Raw genomic sequence first — 6,803 nt, forward strand, 5'->3', positions numbered from 1 at the left:
AGGGCACCATTCCTTTTTCAAAAACAAGTTATAGTCTAAAGAGGAACAGGAGGAAAATATTAGCAGATTGATGAAAGAATGTTAAGAAAGCACAGGTTGCCACTGGGAAGCATTTAGCCTTGTCTGGATAGCACACAAATAACACAGTCTGAGGGCTTCCTACAGCATAAGATCATATCCCCAGAAGAGCTAATGAAGCTGCAATCAAATGGTTCCCAGTACCCAACTCACTGTAAAGGAATGCACAGCCACATGCTCAGGGCAGGAAATGAAACCAAAGAAACAAACAAAGCCCCAGGATTGCTCACCCACAGAGATTGAAATCAGCTCTTAGTGGGTAGTGGTCCATTTATGAAATCCCGTGGCTACATTCAATTGAAATTCAAGGTATTTAAGAGGTCAATATTTAAGTGGTGAATTAACTCTACCAGTTAAGACTAAAGTCACCTGTGGTTCAAAAGCTAAAGAGATATCACCTGTGACAAATTATTAGCTCCTAATACATACATTTAAAAAGGATGATGATGTGGTAACAGCAACTTTACTGAGCACTTACTATGTGCTAGGCACCAAGCTAAGCACTTTCCACACACATTTTCATTCAATCCTCAGAACAGTCCTGCAAGACAGTAATGCCTCTTGTCCTCTCACTTCCCAGGTGAAAGTCAGGTTTACACAAGCTTAAGCACTTGCCCAAAATGACACATCTAGTTAGCAAAACCCAGGCAGCCTGACTAAAGTAATGTTTATAAACTGCCCTGCATAGTATTGTTATGAACAAATGTTCAATAAATGCCTAGAGAGCGTTCGTACCCAGGAGAGTTTTCTGCCAATCAAACTAGACTCATGGTTCTGCATAATTAACTGCCAAATCATTGTTCTGCAAGGAAAAGGCAGAATGATCAGAGATCAGACTAAAATGAACTCATAGATATACTTCGCAGTAGGTATCCGCGGGATATGACATTTATGTACTTGCCAAGTTTATTTGTATAACATTCTTTTCATCACCCCAAAGTACCCAAAGCCATACTAAGCTGATGAAAACATAAGGTGCATCTATTACCTGGAACTCCAATCCACCTTGGACCTGTGGTTCTGCTCATCCTTCAGGGTATACCCCTATCAGAACCACCTGGGGATTCTTTTTTTAACCTGGTTGCCTTAGCTCCATTCCTGCAGATTGTTTCAACAGGTCTCGAGTGAGCATACATGCTTTTTTCCAAGTCTCCCCCAGATGCAGCTAGGGTTGCAGCCACTGTCTCAGATGCTCTCCCACTTGAGCTCAGTTCAACAAACACTCATTGAGATTCTAAGCACTGGGGATCAGGTTGAGTAAGACAAGTCAGCTTCTACCTCCTCAAAAGAGTTTAAAGTTCTCTCTGCTTTAAGGATAAAGAAACCAGTATCAGAGATTTATCTCAGACCAAACTAAATAAACCCCCAGGTGAAAAAATAATACTCTGGTATAGGGTTCCATACAAAACAATTTCCTGTACCTTCCCTGTCTGTAGCCTGGGGACTGACTGACTCTGAGCCATGAGAATCTGGAATGAGAGAAAAAGTCGAGTCGGAGCCATTTGGCATAGTAAAGTACTCTGCCAAAGAAGCGCACAGCTCCATTTTAGACTTACTGTTTTAACAAGGAAGGAAATAGGGAAAAACAGCACAATACAGAAAACAGAGCTCTGTGGGGAATCAGGTTCCAGGATGCCGGTCCTGGCTCCACCACCAACTGGCCAGGGCAGCTGTCCTCTCCGGCCTCAGCATGCATAAGAGTTCAGTGAGAGGCGTGAGGTGGAGAAACAGATCTTACTCCACACTCCAGAATCCAGCACACAAAGGAGTAAAATATATATATATATACACATATATATATAAGTGATATAAAGAACCTTCTGCCATCGACTGGAAAAGTAACTGAAGTACCCCTTTTCCATTCTTCAGAAACCAAAAGTGAAAGCAGAAAATTCAGCAATCAGCACATTTAGCAGACTAATAAGACACACTAATTGTATTGGGGGGGGGGGCATCAACAAAAGAGTCCTGTCAATTGGCACTCAGACCTTCACTCACCCTGCAGACAGCTGGAGTGAACACATACTTGGTGCCAAACGCCACCTCTTCCACCTAATTCCAGCTTTTACCTACTGCAAGCCTGTTATGTCTTATCTAATTACCATAGAAACCTTTGCTGTAAGCAATTAGGTTACAGATGAAAATAACTGAGGAGGTTAGGACAGTTATTTAACACATTAACTGCCATGTGAGTTGCATCTAACTTATGCTAGTTTTGAGGCCACAGCCTCGTGAAGCATATATAACTCACACATCTCTGATCTATCTTGACCTAATAAAACACCATGGCCCCAAGGAAAAATTTGTTTTTAGTGTGGCAGTCAATGTGTTAAAAAACGCGGTCAGGCTGTGCTTTGGAGGCATCCCACTCCACACCCTCTGCACCGCCCTGTTCAGAAATCACTCCCACACCAGAGCACTGAAGAGCAGATTTTCTTCCTCTCAGTTTTTTCAGCCCCTTGGCTGACCCAGCATTCCCCAGAAAGCTATCAAGTCCTGGCACCACTGTCACTGGCTATTCTGGGCCCACAAAAGCCATAAACGTACTGGACTAACACAGTCCATCTGTCTCTGACAGATCTTTGACTTGTCATGCTGGTCACTTCTGTGAGCAGATGGGTTAAGAAAGACCTTGGCAATTTACCATGAAATGACTCCCCTCCTCTCCTCCCCCAGAGCGCAGACTGACTAGCAAGCTGTGAGGACAGCTTTCTTCCCCACAACTCACTGCATTCCTGTCCCCACAGCACTGGGAGACAATCCCACCAAATATAGGCAGGAGAGAGCCTCCTTCTGCCCACAGCTGGGACGGGGGTGGTGGGGGGGGAAGGGGCCCTAGTGGGCACTTCTACCAGCATCAAGACAAAACCAAGGCCTGCAGGACTGGGCCTCACTCACGCTATGGGTATGCAGAACACAGGCACCCATCAGTATCACTAGGCTGAACAATGAATGTCTTCTTTGAAATTTTCATGTAATGATTCCAGAAATGCTACTTACACAGTTTCATTTCTCACCCATATGTAATACTATAAAGACTGAAAAGCACTTTCACCGTGCATCTCATTTGCTCCTCCCAACAGCCTTGCATCACATGTTAAGTATGTTTCATTAACTCTGTTTTTAAAGAAAATGAAACCAAAACTTTTCCAAGGACATTGAACCAGTATTAGAATCAGGACATGAGTCCCTTTCATAACCACCAATACTTCTGCCCATATTCCACATGGTGCTACCAAGGCTCCTTACCTAATCTTAAAACATAGACAGTTTGGTTCCCTAAAGATAAATAATAAAATTTCTAACAGAAAGCATACAGTTATTTGGCAGGTTACATAGGATATCTTTTAAAAGTTAGTTCGTTTATGTTTTGGAAAGATCATTCCAGTGGCCACAGGGAGGATCAATTGCAGAAAGTATTCTGTATGAGGAATACATAGAGAAACAATAAGTGGCTATGACAACAGTTCAAAATGCAGCGTGATGAAGTGTTAACCAGAGCTGTCCTGTAAGAACAGAGAAAAAAATGCATGTGAAAGAAATGTAAAATGAAGACCCATGAGACACAGGATGAAAGACAGAGAATGATGGTGGTTTCTATTTAATAGTTTGGAAGAATGAATAAGGATATCATTCTCTAGTGCTAAGCAGCAGCCACAGGACAGGTGTACCAGGGTTTGTGTAGCCATTCACTCATTAAAGGACACCTGGGTTGTTTCTAGTTTCAGACCTTTATGGGAAAACGCTGCTATGAACATACATATACAGATTTTTATGTGAGCATCAGTCTTCATTTCTATGGAATAAATGGCCACAAGTGCAACTGCTGAGTCATGTTGCATATTTAGTTGTTTGTCTGTTTTTAAGTAGAGTTTTGTGTTTGGGGGCATTTTTAGTAAGAAATATTTTCATTTTGGCTCGGTGCCTATAGCTCAACCGGCTAAGGCGCCAGCCACGTACACCTAAGGTGGCAGGTTCAAATCCTCAGTCCGGACCCGCCAAAACAACAATGACGGCTGCAACCAAAAAATAGCCGGGCATTGTGGCGGGCGCCTGTAGTCCCAGCTACGTGGGAGGCTGAGGCAGGCGACTTGCTTGAGCCCAGGAGTTGGAGGTTGCCATGAGCTGTAATGCCACGGCACTCTACCCAGGGGACAGCTTGAGGCTCTGTCTCAAAAAAAAAAAAGAAATATTTTCATTTCATGGTTAGGTTTTTAAAAACTGCCAAACTGCTTTCCAGAATGGCTGTACCATTTTTCATTCCCCCCAGCAATGTCTGAGTGCTTCAATTCGCCTGGATCTTCCCCAGCATTCAGTGCTGTCACTAATCTTTACTTCAGCCATTCTGACAGACACATAGTGATATTTAATAGTGCTTTTAATTTGCATCTCCCCAATGGCTAACGATGTCAAACACCTTTTTTTTTTTCAATCTGAAAGCAGTCACTGTTTATTAACTGACCAGATTACAAAAACAATCAGGGCAGCTACCTTAGTTCATTCTTCTAATAAGCCTATTGATTTGGTCTTCCCTGTTACCAGCATCTCCACCTTCTACAGAGTGGGTTGTCTTTTTCTTCATTCCCTCCCCCACCCCCACCCCCCGTGGAGATGATAACTAGAATGGCCACAAGAAGTTATTTGCTTCTTTGAAGTGTTTTCCAACAGTATAGACCTCATGAATCAGATCCTCCATGCAGATGATGCCATATTTACCAAGAGATCGTGCAGTCAAACTGTTATCAGTCAACGCAATTCGTTTCTTATTGACTTTGCCATAACCACGCTTGTAGATTAGCTCATTTACTGACTTCAGATTTGGGTACCCCCATGCAATATACGGTTCTACAATCCTCAGCATGTTAATGGAAGCCTTGTTGAGCTTAGCAAAAGTTCTGTTGAAGATCTGGCGAAGGAGAAGAAGCTACACCTTTCGGACCTTTGGACTCACACATTGATCCCTCTGATCCTGATGACAAATGCCAATTTGGGTTCTGGAGGTACATAGAAGTTGCCAGCTTTTCTTGCCATCCTAGCCATCCGAATCTCAGTTCTGTACATCTGCCTGTATTCTTTATGATAATGCTTAGCTTTTTCATAGATAAGCTTCCTCCTTGCCTTTCGAAGCATCTTTTGGGCACACTTCTTTCTCAGACGCTTGATCTTCAGCTCTGCGAAATTCTTTCGCTTTTTCTTAAGGGTTTCTGGCACAGCAGGAACCTTCTTTTTCTTCTCTTCGACACCCTCCATGGTTCCAGCCGGAAAAAGAGTGATGTCAAACATCTTTTCATGGCTTAATTTTTTTATCTGAAATGTTTCTTTATGTTTTTTGCCTGTTTTCTAATTAGATGGTTTGATTTTATGATTGAATTTAGATAGTTCTTTAGGTATTAATCTGAAATGTTTCTTTATGCTTTTTGCCTGTTTTCTAATTAGATGGTTTGATTTTATAATTGAATTTAGATAGTTCTTTAGGTATTATAGATACTAGTCCTTTATCAGAAACACGGTTTGCAAATATTTTCTCCCAGTCTGTAGTTTCTCTTTTCATTCATTTAACAAAGTATTAAGTAGAGCAAAAATTGTTCATTTTGATGAAGTCCAAGTTTTTTGTCTATGGATGTCTAAGTAACAAGCCTTTTTTAATGGAATAAAAAAATATGCTAAAGACAGGTGTTGTTTTGTGAATTTTAATTCCAATTATATACTGGACAATGGAAAATGTTCAGTCTGTATGGAAATTTTAAATAACATATAGCTCTAAGTGTTCTTACCTGAAAATTCTGATTCCTACCTAAGATACCATATACTATTTACATGAGCATCACAAAGCCTGGACAACAACTAAAACTGTGTAATAAATAGTGTGTATGCTTATTAATGAGGACTTATTTCCTACCTCATGTGTAAAAAAGACATCATTGTAAATCTCTGTGACTAGATTTGAATGCAATAAAATGCAAGTCTGAAATTTAAACATTCAAATATTTCATATTTCCTGAAGCCAGGATAGTCTAATTCAAATAACTGTCTAGGGTCAATATTAAAGACACAAAAAACTAGCTGCTTCATAGCCATTCCAACTTAAGTTCAGTGTTTTTTGAATTCACATAAGAAGTCCATACAAAAGGGTGCCAAGAAAATGTACACACATTTTAAGAAAGGAAAAACTGTATTTAAATTGTAATACTTGGCTCAGTGCCCATAGTTCAGTGGTTAGGGTGCCAGCTACATGCACTGGGGCTGATGAGTTTGAACCCAGCCCAGGCCTGCTAAACAACAATTACAACTACAACAAAAAAAAATAGCTGGGCGTTGTGGCAGGCACCTGTAGTCCTAGCTACTTGGGAGGCTGAGGTAAGAGACTTGCTTAAGCCCAATTTGAGGTTGCTGTGAGCTGTGACACCATGGCACTCTACTCAGGGTGACATAGTGAGACTCTGTCTCAAAAAAAAATTTTTAGGCTCGGCACCTGTGGCTCAAGCAGCTAAGGCGCCAGGCACATACACCTAAGGTGGCAGGTTCGATTCCCCAGCCCAAGCCCGCCAAACAACAATGATGGCTGCAACCAAAAAATGGCTGGGCACTGTGGCAGGCACCTATAGTCCAGCTACTTGGGAGGCTGAGGCAAGAGACTCGCTTGAGTCCAGGAGTTGGAGGTTGCTGTGAGCATGATGCCATGGCACTCTACCCAGGGGGATAGCTTGAGGCTCTGTCTCAAAAAA

The 6,803-nt window shown here is 41.8% G+C and overlaps 1 pseudogene across 1 annotated transcript; it reads right to left on the reverse strand.

Annotated features, from left to right (window-relative positions):
• Positions 1-4,570: 4,570 nt before the first annotated feature.
• LOC100950862 lies at positions 4,571-5,342 on the reverse strand (annotated as a pseudogene). Its single transcript, XR_001161664.1, has one exon. The product of XR_001161664.1 is annotated as a 60S ribosomal protein L7 pseudogene (transcript).
• Positions 5,343-6,803: the final 1,461 nt, after the last annotated feature.

This window comes from Otolemur garnettii, unplaced genomic scaffold (genome assembly GCF_000181295.1).
Source record: "Otolemur garnettii isolate 467f Iridium unplaced genomic scaffold, OtoGar3 scaffold00146, whole genome shotgun sequence".
NCBI lineage: Eukaryota > Metazoa > Chordata > Mammalia > Primates > Galagidae > Otolemur > Otolemur garnettii.